General features: G+C 37.2%; 1 protein-coding gene and 1 pseudogene across 4 annotated transcripts in view; one reads left to right on the top strand and one right to left on the bottom strand.

Moving 5' to 3' along the window:
- Window positions 1-25106, top strand: part of Kcnip4 (potassium voltage-gated channel interacting protein 4) — a 1067998-nt gene that overhangs the window by 797901 nt on the left and 244991 nt on the right. The gene's annotated exons all lie outside the window — the stretch shown is intronic.
- Window positions 15695-17238, bottom strand: LOC114619478 (annotated as a pseudogene).

Genomic DNA, 25106 nt, shown 5'->3' with positions numbered 1-25106 from the left:
TATAGTCACTCTTTAACAAATTAATAGTCTTATTATATACACACATAATACACACACACAAAGAGGGTAAGAGAAAGGGAGAGGGAGAGGGAGAGGGAGAGGGAGAGGGAGAGGGAGAGGGAGAGAGAGAGAGAGAGACCTTGGAACACTCAGCCATAAACAGAATATCTTCATCAAATCCCTTCCCCTCAGCGTTCAGGGAATCTTGAAGAAAAGGATATAGAAAGAGAATAAGAGCCAGAACGTATGGAGGACACCAAGAAAACAAAGCCTCTAAATCAACATAAGCAACACTCTTATGAAATCACAGAGACTGAAGCAGCATGCACAGGGCCTGCAGGGGTCAGCACCAGGTCCTTTCTGTTAATATTATGGCTTTCAGTTCAGTGTTTTTTATTGGATTCCTTAGTGTATGAATAACTGAGTCTCTGATTCTTAGGCCTTCTCTTGGGCTCTTTTTGTTCTTTTGGTTTGTTTTGTCCAACTGTGATAGTTTATATTATTATATTATATTTTGTAATAGTTAGTTGTTCTCTCTCTTGGAATCTTCTTTCCTAATAAGAGAAAGAAAGAGTATTCATCTTGATGAGAGGGGATGTGGGAGGAACTAGGAGGAGTAATCTGATGTAACATGTGAAAAGAATATTTTTTTCTTTTTTTTATTGGATGTTTTATTTACATTTCATATGTTGTCCCCTTACCCCATCCCCCACCCATCCAGGAACCCCCTATCTCCTCACTCCTCCTCCTGCTTCTCTGCAGATGTAACCCTACCTACCCCCCCCACTCCTACCTCCCCACCCTCAAATTCCCATCCCCTGGGGCGTCCAGCCTTCATGAGGCCAAGGATCTCTTCCACCTATGCCCACCAGGGCCCTCCACTCTTACATATACAGCTGAAGCCATGGATCCCTCCCTAAGTGCTCCCAGGCTGGTGGTTTAGACCCGGGGAACTGTGGTTGGTTGGTATTGTTGCTCCCCTCATGGTGCCGCAAACCCTTTCAGCTCCTTCAGTCTTCACTCTAACTCCTCCATTAGGAACCCCATGATTAGTTCAATGGCTAGTTGTGAGCATCTGCCTCTGAATATGTCAAACTCTTGCAGACCTCTGAGGAGACATCTATATCAGGCTCTTATCAGCATGCACTTCCTGACTTCCACATCAGCATCTACCTTTGGTGACTGCACATGGGATGGATACTTAGGTGGAATGGTCTTCAGACGGCCCCTCCTTAAGTTTCTGTCCCTCACTTTGTCTCCATATTTGCTCCCTTGAGTATTTCATTGCTCCCTCTAAGAAGGACCGAATCACTCCCACTTGGTCTTCCTTCTTTATGAGCTTCATGTGGCCTATGAGTTGAATCTTGGGTATTTCAAGGTTCTGGGCTAATATTCAATAATCAGTGAGTGAATACCATGTGTGTTCTTTTGTGATTGGCTTACCTCACTCAAGATGATAATTTCTAGTTCCATCCATTTACCCAGGAATTTCTTGAATTCATTGTTTTTAATAGTAGAGTAATACTCCATTGTGAAAATGTACCAATTTTTTTTTAATCCATTCCTCAGTTGAAGGACATCTGGGTTCTTTCCAGCTTCTGGCTATTATAAATAAGGCTGCTATGAACATAGTTGACCATTTGTCCTTGTTATATGTTCGAGCATCTTCTGGGTATATGCCTAGGAGTGGTATAGCTGGATCCTCAGGTAATGCTATGTCCAATTTTCTGAGGAACCGCCAGACTGATTTCCAAAGTGGTTGCACCATCTTGCAGTCCCACCAACAATGGAGGAGTGTTCCTCTTTCTCCACACCCTCGCCAGCATCTACTATCACCTGAGTTTTTAATGGAATCACAGAGTTGTTTTGACTTGCATTTCCCTGATGACAAAGGATACTGAACATTTCTTTAGGTGCTTCTCAGCCATTCGAGTTTCCTCAGTTGAAATTCTTTGTTAAGCTCTATACCCCATTTTTTAATAGGGTTATTTGGCTAAGTGGAGTCTAATTTCTTTAGTTCTTTGTATATATTGGATATCAGCCCTCTATCAGATGTAGGATTGGTAAAGAACTTTTCCCAATGTGTTGGTTGTCGTTTTGTCCTATTGACAGTGTCCTTTGCCTTACAGAAACTTTGCAGTTTTATGAGGTCCCATTTGTCAATTCTTGATCTTAGAGCATATGCCATTGGTGTTCTGTTTAGGAACTTTTCCCCTGTGCCCAATTATTCGAGGTTCTTCCCCACCTTTTCTTCTATTAGTTTCAGTGTATCTATCTGGTTTTATGTGGAGGTCCATTATCCACTTAGACTTGAGCTTTGTACAAGGAGATAAGAATGGATCAATTTTCATTCTTCTACATGCTGTCCTCCAGTTGAACCAGCACCATTTGTTGAAAATGCTGTCCTTTTCCCACTGGACAGTTTTAGCTCCTTTGTCAAAGATCAAGTGACTATAGGTGTGTGGGTTCATTTCTGGTCTTCAATTCTATTCCATTGATCTTCCTGCCTGTCTCCGTACCAATACCATGTAGTTTTTATCACTATTGCTCTGTAGTACAGCTTGAGGTCAGGGATGATGATTCCTCCAGAAGTTCTTTTATTGTTGAGAATAGTTTTCGCTATCCTGGGTTTTTTGTTATTCCATATGAATTTGAGGATTTCCTTTTCTAACTCTATGAAGAATTGAGTTGGGATTTTAATGGGAATTGCATTGAATCTGTAGATTGCTTTTGGCAAGATGCTCATTTTAATTATATTAATCCTGCCAATCCATGAACATGGGAGATCTTTCCATCTTCTGAGAACTTCTTAGATTTCTTTCTTCAGAGACTTGAAGTTCTTGACATACAGGTCTTTCACTTGTTGCTTAGATTCACACCAAGGTATTTTATATTATTTGTGACTATTGTGAAGGGTGTCATTTCCCTAATTTCTTTTTCAGTCTGTTTCTCTTTCATATAGAGGAAGGCTACTGATTTGTTTGAGTTGATTTTATAACCAGCCACTTTGCTGAAGTTGTCTATCAGGTATAGGAGTTCTCTGGTGGAAGTTTTGGGGTCACTTAAGTATACTATCATATCATCTGCAAATAGTGATATTTTGACTTCTTCCTTTCCTATGTGTATCCCTTTGACTTCTTTTTGTTGTCTAATTGCTCTGGCTAGGACTTCCAGTACTATATTGAATAGGTAGGGGGAGAGTGGGGAGCCTTGTCTAGTCCCTGATCTTAGTGGGATTGCTTCAAGTTTCTCTCCATTTAGTTTGATGTTGGCTACTGGTTTGCTGTAAAGTGCTTTTACTATGTTTAGGTAGGGGCCGTGAATTCCTGTTCTTTCCAAGACCTTTATCATGAAGGGATGTTGAATTTTGTCAAATGCTTTCTCAGCATCTAGTGAGATGATCATGTGGTTTTTTTCTTTGAGTTTGTTTATATAGTGGATTATACTGACGGATTTCTGAATATTGAACCATCCCTGAATTCCTGGGATAAAACCTACTTGATCATGATGGATGATTATTTTGATGTGTTTTTTGATTCAGTTTGCTAGAATTTTATTGAGTATTTTTGCATCGATGTTCATAAGGGAGACTGGTCTGAAGTCCTCTTTCTTTGTTGGGTCTTTGTGTGGTTTAGGTATGAGTGTAATTGTGGCTTCGTAGAATGAATTGGGTAGTGCTCCTTCTGTTTCTATTTTGTGGAATAATTTGAAGAGAATTGGTATTAGGTCTTCCTTGAAGGTCTGATAGAATTCTGCACTAAAACCATCTGGTCCTGGGCTTTTTTTGGTGGGAAGACTTTTAATGAGTGCTGCTATTTCCTTGGGGGTTATGGGACTGTTTAGATGGTTTATCTGCTCCTGATTTAACTTTGGTACCTGGTATCTGTCTAGGAAGTTGTCCATTTCATCCAGGTTTTCCAGTTTTGTTGAGTATAGGTCTTTGTAGTAGGATCGGATGATTTTTTTAATTTCTTCAGTTTCTGTTGTTATGTCTCACTTTTCAGTTCTGATTTTATTAATTTGGATTCTGTCTCTGTGCCCTCTGGTTAATTTGGCTAAGTGTTTATCTATCTTGTTGATTTTCTCAAAGAACCAGCTCCTGGTTTTGTTGATATTTTGTATTATTCTTTCTGTTTCTATTTGGTTGATTTTAGCCCTGAGTTTGATTATTTCCTCCCTTCTACTCCTCTTGGGTGTATTTGCTTCTTTTTGTTCTAGAGCTTTTAGTTGTGCTATCAAGTTGTTAGTGTGTGCTCTCTCCAGTTTCTTTTTGTAAGCACTTAGAGTTATGAGTTTTCCTCTTAGCACTGCCTTCATGGAGTCCCACAAGTTTTGGTATGATGTGTCCTCATTTTCATTGAATTCTAAAAAGTCTTTTATTTCTTTTTTTATTTCTTCCTTGACCAAGTCATCATTGAGTAGAGAGTTGTTCAGTTTCCATGTGCACGTGGGTTTTCCATTGGTTTTGTCATTATTAAAGACCAGTCTTAGTCTGTGGTGATCTGATAAGATGCAAGAGATTATTTCAATCTTTTTGTTTCTGTAGAGGCCGGTTTTGTGACCAATTATATGGTCTATTTTGGAGAAGGTACCATGAGGTGCTGAGAAAAAGTTATATTCTTTTGTTTTAGGATGAAATGTTCTATAGATATCTATTAAGTCCATTTGGTTCATAACTTCTGTTAATTTCAACGTGTCTCGGTTTAGTTTCTGTTTCCATGATCTGTCCATTGCTGAGAGTGGGGTGTTGAAATCCCCCACTATTATTGTGTGAGGTGTAATGTGTGTTTTGAGTTTTAGTAAAGTTTCTTTTATGTATGTAGGTCCCCTTTCATTTTGAGCATAGATGTTCAGAATTGAGAGTTCACCTTGGTAGATTCTTGCTTTGATGGGTATGAAGTGTCTTTCCTTATCTTTTTTGATTAATTTTGGATGAAAGTCCATTTTATTTGATATTAGAATGGCTACTCCAGCTTGTTTCTTGGGACTATTGGCTTGGAAAATTGTTTTCCATCATTTTATTCTGAGGTAGTGTCTGTCTTTGTCACTGAGGTGCATTTCTTGTATGCAGCAAAATTCTGGGTCCTGTTTGTGTATCCAGTCTGATAGTCTACATCTTTTTATTGGGGAATTGAGTCCATTGATGTTAAGAGATATTAAGGAAAAATGATTGTGGCTTCCTGTTATTTTTGTTATTAGAGGTAGAATTATGTTTGTATAGCTATCTTCTTTTGGAGTTGTTGGAAGATTACTTCCTTGCTTTTTCTAGGTTGTAGTTTCCCTCCTTCTGTTGGCGTTTTCCATCAATTATCCTTTGAAGTGCTGGTTTTGTGAGAAGATATTGTGCAAATTTGGTTTTGTCATGGAATATCTTGGTTTCACCATTTATAGTGATGAGAGTTTTGCTGCGTATAGTAGTCTGGGCTGGCATTTGTGTTCTCTTAGGGTCTGTATGATGTCAGTCTAAGATCTTCTGGCTTTTATAGTCTCTGGTGAGAAGTCTGGTGTAATTCTTATAGGTCTTCCTTTATATGTTACTTGACCTTTTTCCCTTATTGCTTTTAGTATTTTTCTTTGTTTTGTGCATTTGATGGTTTGATTATTATGTGATGGGAGGTATTTCTTTTCTGGTCTAGTCTATTTGGTGTTCTGTAGGCTTCTTGTATGTTTATGGGCATCTTGTTCTTTAGGTTAGGGAAGTTTTCCTCAATAATTTTGTTGAAGATATTTACTGTCCCTTTAAGTTGGTAATCTTCATTCTCATCTATACCTATTATCCTTAGGTTTGGTCTTCTCATTGTGTCCTGGATTTCCTGGATATTGTGAGTTAGGAGTTTTTTGCATTTTGCATTTTCTTTGACAACTGTCAATATTTTCCATGGTATCTTCTGCACTTGAGATTCTCTCTTCTATCTCTTTTATTCGGTTGGTGGTGCTTGCGTCTATGACTCCTGATCTCTTTCCTAGGTTTTCTATCTCCATGGTTATCTCCTTTTGAGATTTCTTTATTGTTTCTATTTCCGTTTTCAGATCCTGAATGGTTTTGTTTAATTCCTTCTTTGTGTTTTCTTGCAGTTCTTTAAGGGATTTCTGTGTTTCCTCTTAAAGGGCTTCTACCTGTTTACTTGTACTCTCCTGTATTTCTTTAAGGGAGTTGCTTATGTCCTTCTTAAAATCCTCTATCATCATCATGAGAAGTGATTTTAATTCTGAATCCTGCTTTTCCGGTGTGATGGTGTGTCCAGGGCTTGCTATATTAGGAGAACTGGGTACTGATGATGCCAAGTAACTTTGGTTTCTGTTGCTTATGTTCTTGTGCTTGCCTTTCGCCATCTGGTTAACTCTAGTGTTACCTGCCCTCACTGGGTAAGACTGGAGTCTGTATTTCCAGTTATCTTGCTTGTGTCAGAGCTCCTCAGAGTTCAGATGTCTCTGTGGTCTTATGATCCTAGTCTCCTGGGTGGACGAACTCTTGGGACTCAGGCCAACTCTGGGATCTAGAAATCCTTCTGCTCTGGGTGCAGTGGTTCCTCTAGGGTGGCTCAGGATATGAAGTCTCCACAAGTGCAAACCAGCTAGGTGTCTGCTGCTCTGAGTGCAGTGGCTCCTCCACTGCTCTGTGTGCAGTCGCTCCTCTAGGATGGCTCAGGATTCAGTATCTCCTCAGGAGCAGACCAACTCTGTGTCTGCCCCAGCCAAAAGGACTAAGCAGGGGCAGAAGGGAAGTGGAATTACAGAGGGGTGGGGTTTGGGTAGCTGGTGGGTCCTGAGCGTCCCTGGCTCCCAGATATAACTCTGGGGTGTAGAGAGTGAGATGGAGTTCTTACCAGCTGCTCTGAGTGCAGTGGCTCCTCTAGGATGGCTCAGGATTCAGTTTCTCCACAGGAGCTGACCAACTCTGTGTCTGCCCCAGCCAAAAGGCAAGAATATATTTTTAATAATTCAATTAAAGGAACAAAGAAATAAAAAAGAAACAAGACCTTATTAGTGTTTTCTGCTAATACGTGGATTCACAAATTGCAAATGTCTGATGCCCAGTCAAACCTGTGCCTAGTGTTCATATTCATGATCCCCTCTTGAATAAAATGTCATGCTTTTGTAGTTTAGATACATTAAGTTATTTTAAAACAAGGTTTCCCACAATGAGTTCTGCTTCAGTTATATCATAAAACAGTACTGAAGAATCACATAACAAAAACAAACAAACAACAACAACAAGGTTGGCATTAAAGGCAGAAATAAAAAAAGAGAGATACTGTTCTTGAGAAATAAGAAATGTTTGCAGGTTAATAAGCTGAGAAGTGTCAAGAACAAAGTGAGCACTTGGAGGTGTTTGCAGCACACATGAGCAAATGTGCAACTGAGCACTTAGCCTAAGAACAAGTATGCATATAAGATTCTTAAGTTAAAACTGTAAAATTACACTGATCATGGGGTGCCCACTCACAATTAATGCATTTACAACACAACCTCTATAGCAAAAGTCAGGAAACTCTCAAGAGAGGGATGCTAAGAGACTTTAGGTTCCAGAAGACCAGAAACTACCTCAAGATCGATGGAAGTTATAAAGAGAAGGTGGATCTTGGAGGAATTGCAGGATGAGGTAGGAAAATATATTATCTGATCTTCTCAAGGAGTTAATAAAATTCTATTGTTTAAAAATAATTTTAAACTATTTTGATATTCCAAAGAAAAGCTATCCTACAAATTGGAACTAAATGGCTAATACCTTTACTGACAAAATACTGTTATATTTACTCAAGGTTTATTACTTTTCAAAATACTTCCAACTATTCTGTCTTCTTTGTACTTCACAGCACAGGTGGTTCTAGCTCAGGAGAAAATAGGTTTCTTCATCTCTCTGCCCTCCCTTCCAGGACCAATGAGGAGTAACTGGGCAGTAGTCAATAACATCAGCAAACAATTACTGAGTACTTGTGCTTCAACGTCAGTCCCTTTCTTTTCAAGTCTCTCTCTGGATAGTTTTATTCAAATAACAACAGAAGTAAATACAATAGCAATCAGAAACCTATAGCATAAGATGGACTCTCAGCCAGACCACAGAGCCAGTGACAAACCCTGAGAAGCTAAATCCTGCTTGCCAGATTCTTATCCATATACAATTAATAGTTGTAATATATTTTTATAGTCTTTTCTTTTTTGGTGGGTGAAGAGAATCAAAATGCCAGAGCAACAGTTTTATTGAGCAATAATCATAAAGCATTTCTTCTGAGAGCTTCAACAGAAAGTTTGGAAGTCACTCTTCAGTACAATATATGTAACAGACATTTCATTTTCCAAAGCAGAAGCATAAATCATTAACTAAGACTACATTTCTTGTCAGTGTTTCTAATTTCAGCCTTGAAATGTTTGTACTGAATGAGTAAAGCAGCAGTGTGATAATAAATCCCCCTGATGAGAGGCTGTCAGGAAGAAATTGTCAGATTAGCAAGACAAGGGAGAAAAATCACTGTTTTAGTAGCAATCCTTGAAAGGGAAATAAAAAATTAAGCAGCATAAGAATTGAGTATTTCCAAGTTTTTATTCAATTACAGTTGTCTAACATGGAGATGTTGATATGAATGTTTAAAAGTTTAAAAAGGTGAGGGGTAAGCATATCATTATTATTATTCGTGAAAATAAAACTGAGTGAGATCACTGTCTGATATCTTCCTAGAATGGTGTTATGTTGAAATCTGAATTCTCATCAACTAGCCTGGTCAGTGGTATTTATCACTGTCTTTATGATATGACTCAAGAAGGTGGCTCAAGATACTTGAGAAATGTGGATTGAAAGAAAAGCTCACAAGTAAACATGTATAAAGGAAGGTCAAGGAAGGACCCAGTGAACTACTGGATTGGCTTACTCCCTTAAATTCAAATGATAAGAGGCAAGGGTCAGTTCCACACTCCTGAGTTAAGGTTTAAGTTCAGCCTGGAATATTATGTTGTCTTGTCTTAACAGAATAATATATCTACCTGTTGGTCCATGTGAACAGAGTTTGATAACATATGGTTTTAATTGTGTCTTCTGAAGGCTATGAAGGAGAACTTATTCTTCCACCCTTTCCCACCTTCTAAAAGCTCCAGGCATTCATTATCTATGATCTCCAGGTCTTCCCAACTACCCTATCCACTTGTCTGCCTTGTCTAAATTGACTCTTCATATGACAACAGCAGTTAGGATACTTATTTATAAGAATAAACTTGACTAACATGCAAAGTGCTCTGAATTAGGTCAATATATTTGTGAAGATAGTTCTGAATAAGATCAACTTTGGAATCAGTAGCCTGAGTAAAGAAGACTTGTGCAGGTTTATCCAATTGTCGAAAGCCTCTCTGAGCCATCAACACTAGGGACTGGCTTAGACTTCAAGATAAAATTTGGAGGCAAAGACCAACCCATATTTAATGGAAAATATTTTATTGTGCCATGTACCATATGATTAACCAATACATAATGAAATAAAATATTCCTTTTCTGTTATTTTAAATTTCACTTAAGAACTGGAATGACTAATCTTATTTGCCATCTAAGTAGCAAAAGATATGTCACTATATAAATATGCAATAATGGTTAAATAATTGACTTGAATGAGTTAGAATAGATTGTTTAGTGTCCATATTTTCTTGACTGGGTGGCTTAACAGAGAAAAATTTATTTTCTTACACTTATGGAAACAGAAAGTCCAAAACTGAGATGTCAACAGTATTCATGTCTCCACAGGATGTTCTTGGCTTTCAAATATTGGAGTCCCTTCCATGTGCAGAGCAGATAATTTCCTTATTTATGGTGCTTGTGGCATAATACCTTCATCTTATAAGAATGCTAACTGTTGGGTAAGGGCTTAACCTACAGACATTTTGTATAACTTAATTATACACATTTACAATTTTTCACTAAATATTAACATATTTTGAGGTAATGAAGGTGATGGATTGGAGGGCTTCAAAACATGAATTTGAAAGGACACACACACCAAATAAAATTAAAAATTAGTTCTCCTTATATTTCAAGGGGAACAAAGCATTGGAGTAGTTAATAGCCTGGATATGATCCCTATTTTATAGTGGTTCAACTTCATTGATTCCATAGTAAGGTGAAATCTATAAACAATCACCAGAAACTCTGCTTCAGTTTTCAAAATTTGATCTTTTTCCAGAGTAACAATATCTTATATCACCCTCTCAGGTAGTAGAATAATGGTAATAAGCCATAGGTTCTGTTCAGTTAAGTAATCACAGAGGGAAATAATTTACCTTCTATAGCAGCATACAGGATAGCTAAACCTTGATGTTTGCCCCATGGGTCAGATATGTTAATGGATTTTTTACTTGCCATGTATTAAATTTACCATGGATTACAAGACAATATAGTGTTGTAGTGAAGAACATCTGTGTAAGTTCATCTCTGTACCTAGTCTCCTTGTGTCCTATTGATTCTCCATTCTTTTGTTCTTACCAATCTTGTTGAGGCTATATCACCAACTTGCTCTTACTTTCTGCAATGGAGAACTAAATATCCTGCATATGTATCATATTAACATTTTGTATTGATATTGAATAGTAGAGCAAGCATGAATACGTAGTAAAAGTTAATATATGTATATCAAATTTTTCTCCAAATAAGAGGAGACAAAGTTAGTAAATGTTTTCTTCTTTAACAATTCTTGATAACAGAGTCTTGTGGCACATGACATTGAAAGCACTGAACATACTTCAAATGGCCATTTACTTAGTATTAGTATTCATGTGAAACACCAATCCTTGACTACAAAATGCCTTTCTCTAAATGGATGAAGATGGAGAGGTTTTGGCCATTCATCTACTTGTAGTTTAACATCTTCCACAAGCACTGTCATTCCTTTAGAAATGTAATTTACCCTCCTGGGAAAAAGTGTTACAAGACATTCCATTCAATCATCTTAAAGACATGCTTATCTTTTAATAGTCTTGTTATCTTGGTGCAAATTTGCTGTTACCATATGTCTCCCTACTTTTTGTGAGACACTCTGACTTTTAATTGTGTCTGCAAGAGGAAGAAAATTCTTTTTTTTTTTCTTTTAATGGATTTTTTTAATTTACATTTCAAATGTTAACCCCTCTCCAGGTCTCCCCTCCCTTGGGAAACTCCTTATCCCATCCCTCTCCCCTGCCTTTATGAGAGTGCTCTCCCACCCACCCACCCACTCCTGCCTTCTTGCCCTGGCATTTCCATACACCGAGGCATTGAACCCCCACAGGACCAATAGCTTTTCCTCCCATTGATGTCCAATAAGACTATCCTCTGCCACATAAGCAGCCAGAGCCATGGGTCCCTCCATGTGTACTCTGGTTGGTGGTCCAGTCCCCAGGAGCTCTGGGGTAGGGGGAGTGTCTGGCCTGTTGACACTGTAGATCCCCCTACAGGGCTGCAAACCCCCTCAGCTCCTTCAGTCCCTCTACAACTTCTCCATGTGGACCCAGTGCTCAGTCCAATGGTTGGCTGCAAGCATCAATCTCTGTATTTGTCAAGCTCTGGCAGAGCCTCTCAGAAGACAGCCATATCATGCGCTTCTTGGCATCCACAATTGTGTCTGGGTTTGGCAACTGTACATGGGATGAATCCCCAGGTGAGGCTGTCTCTGGATGGCCTTTCCTTCAGTGTCTACTCCACACTTTGTTTCTATATCTCCTCCTGTGAGTACTTTGTTCCCCCTTCTAAGAAGCACTGAAGCATCCACACTTTGGTACTCCTTCTTGAACTTTGTATGGTCTGTGAACTGTATCTTGGGTATTCCTCACTTTCGGGCTAATATCTACTCATCAGTGAGTGCATATCATGTATGTTCTTTTGTGACTGAGTTACCTCATTCAGAATGATATTTTCAAGTTCTATCCATTTGCCTGAGAATTTCATGAAGTCACTGTTTTTAATAGCTGACTATTAATAGTATTCCATTGTGTAAATGTACCACATTTTCACAGCGACAAACACAAATGGAAGTATTCTTATAGAGTCCAAACAAATGTTTGTGAACTAGTGAGTACAGTTTGATGAAGCAATGCTTCTAGAAGTTGACTTCATCCCATTGGCTCTACAATCTACTCCAAATCAGTCTTTCCCTAGACATTTCCCAAGACAGAAAACAAGATAGAGTCTCCATGATGCTAAATCATTCTTGTTCATAGATATTCTTTAAGCAGACACTAACCATAATATTCTTTACACCCCTTATATAAAGGAGGAGAAGGTAGTGCTGTTATTGGACAAGAATCTCTGTCTAGCTTTACTCTGTACTTTAAAACCTGCAGAAATATTTGTAAGATGCTGAACCCTGCAGCAGATATTTTCTTTAGTTGAGGACTCTAATGGCCTTATATACCTTAGCAGAGCTACTTTTTTATCATTCTGTACTATGTCAACATTTCCTCTCAAAATAATACAGTAATTTATAGCCTTAATTTTGTAGGGATACTACAATCCTGAGTTTTGCCGCAATAAACCCACAGGAAAATCCTTCACAGTCTATTATTCATTCATAATGTACTATAAATCTGAATGACTTAGCCTATTACTAATCAGCTGATACACATGTGCAAGTCAGAGTTGTTATCTGAGGCTTCACAGAGTACACCCTTCTCTTGCTGCAAAAATTTATTCAGGCAGCCACAATAGCAAACAGAACATGGAGACTTCTAAGATACAACTAGAGAAGCTACAGTCATATGAATGAGAGAACTGTAATGGTCTTTTAAATTCTCAATCACTGTAATTACGCATCTTCCCCAAAAGAAAAATAGCTAGGACCTCAAAAACTTCATTGAACATATTTAATTAAATAAATTTATGTTATATTGAAAGATAAGGATAAAATGAGTTTTGAAGAACAAGAACCAGATTTTGGTCAATTCTCTATTCCACAAACCCTAGTCAGCACCTTAACTTGTTTTATTCTCTAAAAATTATGATAAAAGATATGTAATAAAAAAGGATTTGTAATGAAAGAGAGGGCCTCAAAGAAAAACAAATGAGTAGGTTTTATTTATTTTTGCAGATTAGTCATATTTTCATAGGTCTTACTTTCTGATCATTTTCTCCAGATATCTGGCATCCGCATTTAATACAGTGGATAATTTCTCCTTGCTTCTAATCCTAAGCAACTTCTTGTGTGAGCTGTGAAGCCATAAGTCCATTATTAGCCTTCAACACTGCTGTTCATTTGCCCAATCTCAGGACTCCCTCTGTACTCCTGATGGAATCCCCTGCATGCTTTTCTTATCTGTTCTATTTTTACCTATTTTAAAAAATTAGATATTTTCTTTATTTACATTTCAAATGTTATCCCATTTCCTGGTACTCCCCCCCCAGCAATCTCCCTATCCCATCCCCATCCCCCTGCTTCTATGAGGGTGTTCCACCACCCACCTACTCCCAACTCCTCACCCTGGCATTCCCCTACACTGGGGCATTGAGCCTTCGAAGGACCAAGGGACTCTCCTCCCAGCGATGCCCAACAAGGCCATCCTCTGCTATATGTGCAGCTGAAGCTATGGGTCCCTCCATGTGTACTCTTTGGTTGGTGATTTACTCCCTGGGAGCTCTGGGGGGGTCTAGTTGGTTGATATTTTTGTTCTCCCTATGGGTTTGCAAAGCCCTTCACCTCCTTTAGTTCTTTCTCTAACTCCTCCACTGGGGACCCCGTGCTCAGTCCAATGGTTGGCTGTGAGCATCTCTGTTCCATTTTAAACCTATTTAAAATGTATGTGGTGAGCTTCAATGGCAAGTGCCACTCGATATTCTTTAGGTCCTTCTCAATTATTTGAGAGACAATGTGAAACTTTTTAAATATACATTTTATCAAAATACTGATACTTAATATGTGCCAGTCATGATAACCTCCACATTGGATGCCTTCATGTATTTTTATTAATACTGTTTTTCTTATCCAGGGCTTCTCATACAATAGATTGCCATACATTAGTCAGTAGTGAGACATTTTCCATGAAACAGCAGCCTAGGGAGCTAATAAAATATATAGTTCTCCTTTCTAAGATAAGCACTGTGCTATGAGTTACTTTTTGAGACATTTGAGGAAACTTTCAACCTTACAGAAAAACACACTTTCAAATGGAGACGGTATTATTTGAGTCATTCTGAGTATGGTTACCAGAAACAATGACAAATCTCTGCTTTTATGAAAAAATGGATTTAAGTCCATGTTCACTTGTTGGGAAAATTTTTGAAGTAGTCAAATGATTTAAAGTATTGTGCTAAGAAGGATTTTTTTTAAAAAAAAATTATAATGGTTGTGGCAGCATTTTTATCCTAACAAAGGATATCTTAATGGATGATGATCTACAAAAAGGAATTGCAAGTGCTTCCTAAAATAAATGCCAAAAATAAAGTTATTATACTTCTTTCTGGTGGAACTACCTGCATTCTTTGAGTCACTGAGACAATTCTGCATGGACAACATAGACATATAGTTAAAAATTATCAATGACATTTATCTGGGTTTCCGCAGATGGTCAAAGTAGTTATAATATGCACTTTGTGAAATGCAGGAAACTCTCATTGTTATTTTTGGTACCAATTGCACATGAAACTTAGTAGAAAAACAACAAATATTTCCAAAATTTTGTCATGTTTATATTAGGTCATTTTTTACCTTAATCATAACTGGTTGGTATAATAATAACAAACACATTAGATTAGGCTAGACTAAGAAATAGATAGTTGTTTCTTAGAGTTATGGATGCTCAGAGATCTGAGATTGTGCAATAATATGGCTAGGCTTTGCTGAGTACTGTCTTCATAAGACAGAGATAGATATATTTTATAAGGCAGAAACAGAAGGGAAAGACTTAGAATTGGAGAGGAGAGAAAGAGAGATCTTTTTTTAAAAAATGATCCCCAGATTTTCATAAAAATATTTTTATTTTTGCTCTGACAGTCCAAGATTATTATCAATTTGTAAATCTAACAAATACTTTTTAAAAGCTACAAATTACATTCTGCCAACAATGAACAATTCCATTCTTTAAAGGAAAACAAACATTAAAACAGGAAGGTTTAGGAATGATTTGGCTTTCACAACAAAAGAGTCAGATGGATTGGATAAATCTTTTTGTACCCAACAATGCATAGAGTACTAGCCTAAACACCATGGACACCACCAGGCAGCAAAGTGATACCATATATTTAATAGCAGAATCAATCGAGTAGTCCTTGTAGGACCCTGGAGATAAGACTTCGCCAGTGAACATGGTTCAGTTACATTCTTCTTTTTACTCACAAGTTCTGGACCATCTTACTTAACAGATATAGTTTGTACATTTTTAAAAATCAGACTAGGAAAAGACTATCTTTGGCACTGTTTAAAGTGGTCATTAATAAACACCTGCAGACAGTTACTAGGCCAGTGCCATATCTAAAGGTGTGGCTTCTCCACTCAAGCAAACAGAGGAGTTGGTGGCAAAAAATACCTGCTTTTATCTCTCATATCCTTAAAACAGGACAGGACAGGGTGAGATGACCACACTAACTAACCACTGAGGTCACAAGTAGCATGCAAAGTGTACCAGAACTCTATTCTGTTTGGGACTTCTGTTCTATTCCCTAAACAAAAAGTTTTTTCAGTAAGGCTTTCATTTCTCCTCCCAGGTGAACATAATGATTCAAGAAGTGGCTTTTACTATTCAGACATCTCTTTCACCACTTACTTTTTCCTTTTTTTTTTTCTTTTTTGGTGGCGTTGCTGTCCTCATCTCCAACCTGGCCCCCACTTGCTAGCTTGCTTTTTGGCTTTTTCTCCTCCTCCTTCTCCTCCTCCTCCTCCTCCTCCTCCTCCTCTTCCTCCTCCTCCTCCTCCTCCTCCTCCTCCTCCTCCTCCTCTTCCAACTGGGGAACTCCTGGAGGCGTCTCTTCACTTTCACTCTTACTCTCCCTATTCCATTTTATGATTTTCACTGCTTCTGCATCTAACTGAGGGACTTGTACCACTTCAGTAACAAGTGCTTTCTTGCTAGAATCACCATAGTCAATGTAATCCTTTTTCCTGGTGGCAGGGGTGTTGTCTGAGGGTTTGCAACTCTTTTCCAGAAGGCTCTACTTGATCATAATCTTCTTCTGGCTTGCCTTTAGACATAAACCCCACTTGCAAGGATAAGTGTATCTCTCCATAATCACCCTCTTTATCTTGGTTACTATACCAGGGTCACACATAGAAATTAGGGCTGTGGTCATTGATGCAATAACTATGCAGGTGGCTTCCCTCTTGGTGGTAATGACCACATCTCCTGGTTGACTTCAATGTCATCCTCATATCAGAGAATACTTAGAAGCATGATCTTGTCCCCCTAGCAGATTGCGTTCATCATACTATCTTTTATCACTACACATTTATAGGATGTCAACAGCTCTTCCAACAGGTAAACAACATGTCTCAAATAACTCTCATACGTACGGTTATCATATAGCCATTGAGGATCAAGTACATAATTCATTGTCACCATGTGATTCTTTTCATTCATGACTCCAGAACGCACCCTCCGAAGTTTCTGCATTCGACCACCAACTCCCAGCAAGGTGTACGCACAGTGTCCAAATGTAGGTGTCAGCTTCACAGCTTACCCAAAAGATTCCTGATATTTCAGGATCATATTCTGTCATTTTGTGCTCATAGATAGTCCTCACTCGTAGCTGCCTCTTTACTAAATAATAAAGGGGTTTGCTGAGACTAGGCATTTGTCAAAGTTCCTAGGGTCCTAGAATGCTAAGTACCCCCTTCAATAGCACTAAGCATCACTTACTCTTTGCCTGTACTTTATTGTGATTTCATCAAACGGGTGGCTAGTTCAATGGACACAAACAACCAGTCACTTTTGGCTCTGGTGGTCCACTGTGGCCTGCCTTCTATGCCCGAAGTATTTGTCAGAACCAATTGACTACCTCATAGGATGAGAGGTTAGAGGGCTTGTCAAGATTAATGAAACCTGTCCTGATATAGTCCCCAATCTCCCTCTTTAGAGAATTTAAACCACAAGGAATAAATGTGTGTTGTCCTTATATTTAACTTATTAAAAGTCTTTAGTAACAACAGCCACTGAGAAGTGTTCAATTGGGCCACTTTGGATTCTAGTTTGATAAGAAATTCTTCAGCATGCTGTATTTCAGCTATATCTCTTTTAGGAACGGCTTCCAGTCTTCTTTCTTCTTATCTTCTTTGGAAAAGTAATTATTTCTGCATTTGCCATTTTGCACTGTACTGCATGTGTTCTAACCAAGCTCCCACAAGTTAGCAGACTCTGATAGACTTCTTTTTATGAGACCACTAATCCTAATATGGGGTTTCTACCTCATGACTTCATTTAAACCCAATAGTCTAATAATCATCTCAGATCCACCTATTTGTGGTTAAAGCTTTGGAATATGAATACTGAGGAGACACAGTCGTTGTCCATAAAATTGTTAGTTAAAAACCAAGCAAGCAAAACTGGAACAAAAGTCTTTGTGGGTTTCATCTCTCAGTGGTCCAAACTAACAACTTTGTTCACCCATGTGTATTACATGCATATAAAGTAAGATGTAGAAAGGTAGAAAGAGTCTTATTTCATGATCTCATAACATAATAGGGCATGGTAAAAGCTAATTGCCTGCAAGGTGCATAAGTGAGTAAACAACTGAATAATTCAGGAAGAGGGTAAATATACAGAGACTTTGGATATAATACCAGCATTAAAGAGAACCTTGGACCAGTATAATATGGAATGTCCTGTATGTGGTAGAGATAGCACATGGCTCTAGAAAGAAAGGCATCATCACAGAGATAGATAACTTGGAATTATAATGACCTGAAATAATGCAGAGAAGGAATTTTTAAGTGATGGATTTTTGTAATGATAAGCTATAAAAATTATAAAATATCATCTTTGCACACCTAATAATTCACATTTGTTTCAAGATGGTGAAGGAAAATGACTACTGAGATATAGGCCCTAGACAAAAGTTTGCTAACTTTCAGTCACTGACTCCATAGCAATGAAAGCTTGTTCCATGTTTGTCTTTGATTTTGTGCTCTTTGTTCTTCTTAAGACTCCCATCAGTTTAGAGCAATTTTAGACTGACAGAAAAACATAGAAACTTCTCATGTATTCTTCTATACATACACAACTGTCTACAACAATAATTCTATCAATCAGTTTAATCTGCTAACACTTGATGGTTTTCACTAGTACAATGCACCCCCGTGTCCATAGAGAGTGTGAAGGTCTTCCCATGCCTTTGTATGATCAGTGACTCATAATAAATGTTTAATGAACTATACCAGTATTTACATCATACGGATTATGTTCAGTGCTCTACAAAGCCCCTCCTTTCTTATATGTCCTTAATTGAAAACCACTGGGCTTTGTTATGGAGTTGAAACTAAACACTGTGGGGTCTATTCATAAACATGTCTACTAAGAACTATATGGAATGAAGCCACATAGAGATAGATGTTCTAGAGCTCTCTATGGCCTATTAGGTCAGTATTTAGTGTTGGCTAATATTCCATTGTCTGGATGTGAAACAATGTAATCATTCTCTTACTGACCTTCATCCTATTTACTTAGAATCGAAGCTAAGTGTAACTATTTAATACAATCTTTATGAGTATAAGTGCAATGGTATAGAAGCCCAGAACCCCTCAAATACAATAAGTCACTTCTTTGTTTGAGCATTTGAAGATAGTCATTGACCCTAAACCCAGGAGCCCTTACACATATTTTTCCATAATAAGTCAAGAAGTTCTGGTTAGGTTCTTAGAAAACAATTCTATTGACATTTTGGCTGTGTGTACATGTTCTAGATTAAATTGTTTAAGACCTAAAGGTTAAGATGAAAAAAATGAAATTTCTCTGAAAAGGGTCTTAGCAAAAGTCTCAATTACAAACCATTACATAACAATGACACAATGTATCTAAAAATGTAGAGCTCACAGGCAGGTAGGACATGATGGAAATTGAATATTTCAGAGTAGGAACAAGGAAAATTGAAGCGGAAAATAAGGTGAGGGATTTAGTAAAAAATCAGGTTAAAAACTCACTGTATTATTCAAAATGATAGGTTTCAAAACGACGCTTTGGTTTCTATATATCATGTCCTAAGCTGTAGCCACTCAGTCATTCTTCACTCTGTTCTGTTCCCCACTCCAGCTAATTCTTCCTTTTCACAGTTTCCCTTCTCCTTTCATGCATGTAAGTATGAATGGATAAATCCATGACTATTACCTATCTATATAATGTATGTTCTAAATATTAAAGATAATGGAGAATGTGTCTCTCTGTGTCTTATTTTATTTAATATGTTGATACTGTTTTCATGTAAATAATCTTTCATTATTTATACTGAGCCCCATTCCATTTTGACTGTATACACTATGTGTTTTCTATCTGTTTATATGTTCATGACCATTTATATTTATTCTATCACTTGGATCTTGTGAATAGTCCCTAAGTAGATATGGACGTGCAAACTTCTCTGTGGTTCCATCTGCATTTACATCCATAGTGATTTGTGTAATTTACATCCCAACAAGTGATTTATAAAATTCCCTTGTGAAGCTATTTCAAGGAGTACATTAGATCTCAGATCTGAATTGATTTGATTTGTTTATATTCGTTACTATTGTATATTGGGTGTGTGGTGGGCGTGTCACCTGCATAGCACCTTTACATTTGAAGCCATCTCATGATCCTTGGGCTTCCACAATTTTGAAAAGACATTCTGACATGAAGCCAGACTATTTGGAACTTGCATGCACCATAAAGCCTAAACTTACTCCATCTTGTAAAGGAGTGATGTGTACCTTTCTCAAACCTGTGCAGTTTTCATTTAACACATCCTGAAGCTACGACAGTCTAAGTCTTCCAGGTGTCTTTGCTCATATACCACACACTCTCGAATGCCATAGGTACACAACTCTGATTTTGCTATTTTGAGATTTGTTGTTTTCAAGATCAAGAACATTTGAAAGTCCAGTGATAAGCAGATTTGTTCTCACTGTTAGTCTGAGAATGATCACACTATTTATTATGAAAAAAGTTATATAAGTAATATTTGAATAGAATCTATCCATCCATGTCTTTTAAGATTCAATGCAAGGAGTTCCATTTACCTCTATAATCTTATTCTTTTTGTCCAGTGTCTAGTGACTGATAGTAATGTAATCAGGGAAGCATAACTATTGCTTTAGAGTGTTCTTTAAGTTATTAATAATAAAAGCAAATGTATGCCCAAATTTACACTGAAATATGTATCAAGTTCTACTAGAAAAACTATTTCTCTTAGTTCCTTTCTGCTGCTGGGCTTGTCACTCACTGTACTTCTCTATCAGAGTTTAAATGGATTCTCTTTTAAACTGTGAGTTGGCTCACAAAGGTCTGTCTTAGAAGAGGGCATAGATGTGAAAATATGTGAAAGAAAAATGACATGTTTGTTTTAGGTATGTAAAGCAGCAAAGCCTAAGAGCTGAGCCTCACAGAGGAACAAACCTGAATAAAATATGGATGCTTCCAGATTGGCAGAAGAGCTAATGCATGGAAATAAATACAATTCTGAGGGGAGAAACTGCATTCCTGATGTGAGAGATAGCAGTCTCAAATAGGCAACATTCATTTAGACAGCAATGCTGGGAGCTACGGCATTTGAGGGAATATACATATATATATATATATATATATATATATATATATATATATATATATAGTGTGTGTGTGTGTGTTTCATGAACAACTCTTTGGGAGTACATCTTGTCAGAGCATCAAGAATTTTAATTACTCCTATACATTGATTCTGTCTTTGGTCTCCTTAACATCTAGTCACACTTGGGGCCCTCATTCTGGACTCCTTATCTTCCACTTCAGGAGAGGAAATAAGACACAAAGAATAGGAATAACTTTCCAAGAGGGCATACTGTTTACACATGGTTTCCATCTATTAAGCGCACATTTTAAACCCTATTCTTAACTTTTGCTATTAGTTAAATTTATCCAGTTCTCTGTCCCCTTTCTTTCTCCCTTTCTCTCTTCTTTCCCCTCTACCGTACCTCCTTCTTACCTCTTTTCTTTTTTCCCCTACTCGGTTCTTCTACTCTAAATAGTTGGCTATACTCCCTTACAACTGGCTGCTTTGAGATTAAACTGTTTGTCTGCGTGAGAATGCACTGAGAAGATATTAAAAACTGCTGATTTCTTAAACACATGTCATTTTTTATAGGTCTATCATCTTATATTAGGATAGATTATAAGAGACACACAGGTCACTTCTCAGTGAAATAATTATCAAAAATTGTGGAACCACCTAAATTTTATCTTGAGTTTTTCTTCACTCAAAAGCTACATATATAGTGCCTAATATATTTCAGATATTATACTATTTTATTTTGTTAATTTGGCAAATAAAACAAACTCTATCACCATATAAAAGGATTATCTGGTAAGTAGGAGAGGGGTAGCAGTAAAGAAAATACTTTCATATATCCAGGCATTTATGTTTGGAATTATTTAAGATCATCTGATTGCAGTTCTGTTCAATGAAGTGCAAGATAAAGGTGGTGTGTGTCAGGTTCAGGCAAAGACAATTCAGAGCCCTTTTCATCTCTCCTCCTTCTTTATTTTTGAGTTTCATAATTACATTGCATTGAGTAACATCATCAAACTAAGCTGAAATGAAGAAAATGTCATTGTTCTGCTATCCCACCAAGAGAGAAAGCTTGATTATTTTCAGAAAGGAGAAAAATCACTTAATCTGACTAATACAGCTAATTACGACAACACAGAAGCCATCACGTTGGGCAGAAGTTTACAGAATGACTTCTGAGATGGGATACACAGGGAAAGTGTCAGGAAATGTTGCTCCAAGATGTATTAGAACTGTCAATGTCAATGTGTTTTCACATTGTCACTGATGCTTTACATTGTACAGTGTAAAAAGGTACTAGTTAAAAGAAACAGTTAAGGAAGCTTTAAAGACAAATGACAAAGTACAATAATAAAAAATTAACTGTTAAAAAAGAATTTGAAAGGCAGACTATGCAGGCTGCACTTATAGTAAATGAATGATAAAAGTAATATAAGCTGCTCATCATTTGATAGCTGAGAATAATAATGGCCATCATTTTGGTTGGTAAAATGAGATTGACAAAACGACAGGTTGAAAACAAAAGGTCTGGCACTTTGAAACTTTTACCAGGTGTGATATTTTTAGGTAATTTACTGGCATTGATGATCAAGATACCTATATGGAGCTCCTCCCCAACCTCACCCTGCCATAAAAACAAAACAAACAAAAACAAACAAACAAACAAACACACCTTGGCTTCCATGCATGCTATTTTTGAGACAAGTAACTTGCTGTTAGCTTCTTCTAGGAGCAATTTCATCATGTGTCAAAAAGAATAATGGTGCCCTTGGTGACATTGTTGTAAGATACATAAATTATATGTGTACATGATTTATCAAAATGCCTGTCATAAAAAGGATACTCAAATTCAGTGAGAATTGTTAGTTTATAATAACTATTCCTGTAGACATGATCTCCAAGAAACCCGTTACATCTTGGTGGTAAGAGTTATCAGAGTTGAAAGACATCTGTGACATCAGTCATGTTTCTTTCTTTTTTGTGTCCATGGTGTAAGTAACAGAAGGGAGTGTGCCTCATAGAACAGGCTGAAAGTGAAAGTAAAATATAGAGACATTACTGTCTTTAATAAATTAGTTAGTAATGCACTCTGCTTCCATCTACCTTTCTCCCTCGAAAAGATTTCTTCTGTTTCAAATAGAATATTTCCTGACCTTATTTAAAAGGCTGATCTTCCTTCTTCTTGCTTGTTTACCACTGAGTTTGAAGAAACTCAAAACAGAAATGTCAAAACATAAAAGAACTGGTATCTTCAGAGACAGGGCAAAAGCTGAGGAGAGGAAAAAGATCAATATTTCATAATAAGCTTCAGCAAAATAGAAATGCTCAACAGCCTACAGGGTTTCATCCCCTTCTCAAGACACCCAAGACACTGGTGTCTCACAGAACCAGATATGCTTTGGATCCATCATCTCATCCCAGTCACCTTCTATCCCAGAGTCCCTTACTTCTTCACAGCACAGAGAACAGCAATGCTTTCCTCCTGAAAGTTAGATAATGTTGTGCCCTGCTATCTTTTTTACAGTGCACTCAAAATATCAGTGTGAAAGAAAACATTTCTCACTGTGTATAGAATTTCAGCTACCACAAGTATGTCTAAAAGGGGGACTGCAAATGTTCTACCCTCATGAAAAGTCTCATTAAGTACTTTGCCTACCAGAGCATGTCAAAAAGTCTGACTTTCCTGTTTAAAGATTTACCGTTTAAAAACTCAAAAGGAAATCAGTATCTTACAGCCACAAAGGCAGGAACCCTTAACTAATTACTCCTATAATTATTCATTTCTGGGGTTTTTTACTACTTGGGCAATAGTATATCTAGCACATGAAAACCATATAATAAGTTATAGATACCATTTCAATTTGAAATGAAAATTATGTTGTAATACTTTGTTCGTTTTTTTCTACTTGAAATTTCTCTGCCCATTTTCCCACAATTCTATTACTCTATGAATTAAAATATGCACTTGAGAGCATCTACTTTATGTCAGGTGTGTTAAGAATAGTTATTAGATATGCCCTTCATCTAAACTTAGATATCACTTATCCTCAGCAGGATCAAAAAGAATGTTGCATAGGGAACGAAGAGAATTAGCAGCAGTTTTTGCTATGATTCTCCATTTCTGTTGCCTGAGTCCAATTTTACTTGGAATGAACTTTGGTCTGCAAATAAATGCTTGTAGAAAATGGAAGAAGGAAATACTTTGACTAAAACAGAACTTTTGATATGTGAAGGATGAATTATTTTTAATAAGGTGCAATTTTGCTGTTCAAAGTGTGTCCAAGAACCCACAGCCTCAGCAGTATAGAGCATGCTTGAAGTAGAATACACTGAGCTATCCTACACATTATCCCAGAAATTTGTATCTTTCTGTGTTTGAATAGGATATCAGGCAAATACCTATGCCAGGAATGTTTGAGAAGCACAGGGAAAACACTCACATTACTTCCAAGGGACTTCCAAGGCATTTCAGTAGTGAGAGTGTGTGCTAATAGACAATTCACACTAAAGGACTTCACACAAATAAGGAAAATGGAATTATTATCTTCTGTGTCTTGATGATCAAGTCATGACTGTAAGTTGCAGAAGCCATATGCGCATCTAGACTTGATTGGGTGCCTGACATTTTCCATGTCATCAAACAGAGAAAGGAAAATACCAGTAAGCTAGAGGAGAAGAATTTTCTCTCTCTGATTTTGAAATATGTACAGCACAGCTAATGTTTCTGGCTTAAACTTTTTTTTTTAAATCAGCCTTTCTGAGAACTAATGTAATCCTTCTATAATAACAGCAATCCAAAGGTATCCAAATAATTTACATAACAAAACACCCTTTCTCTCCTTTCTGTATAAGCTGTTGCCCTTATTATTCACAGATCCCATACGTACATTTGGTTACTTGTGAAAGCATATTGTTGCTTCAAATCTAACATTCATGATGCTTAGGAAGCCATTTGCAGCCATGAACAAAGTGGTACATAGAAAGCTTGCCCAATATAAACATTCCTAGGGATGATCAGACAAGGTGATGCACTTGCCAGTGTTGCTTAGCTTTTCCAATTACAGATGAGTATCTTTAACACCATTTGTTTTGCTCAAATTTTTTCTTAATTTTATGTTTTATTTGTTAATTTCACTCTTTAAAATGATCTTTAGATTCAATACAAAAGTGTTGTCAGAGTTTCCTCCTAGCAAGAAGCTATAGCATGCCTTAGAGAGGATGGAGTTGTATTCGGTAAGCTTCTTTCAGACATGGTTGATAGTGCTAGGAATCACAGTTGTGGTATTAGTAAATAATTGTGTGTCTGTTAATTAGGATGTGAAAACATAAACAATTACACTATACTTTCTATTTTGATCATTTAACAAAGTGTTTAGTACCCCAACCTTTCATTTGTATAGATTCAGTGAAGGCAAAATCAATCAGTTTAAGGTTTACTTTA

This window comes from Grammomys surdaster, unplaced genomic scaffold (assembly GCF_004785775.1).
Source record: "Grammomys surdaster isolate TR1022 unplaced genomic scaffold, NIH_TR_1.0 150, whole genome shotgun sequence".
In the NCBI taxonomy this organism is placed as follows: domain Eukaryota; kingdom Metazoa; phylum Chordata; class Mammalia; order Rodentia; family Muridae; genus Grammomys; species Grammomys surdaster.
This window is presented reverse-complemented; position numbering and strand designations above follow the sequence as displayed.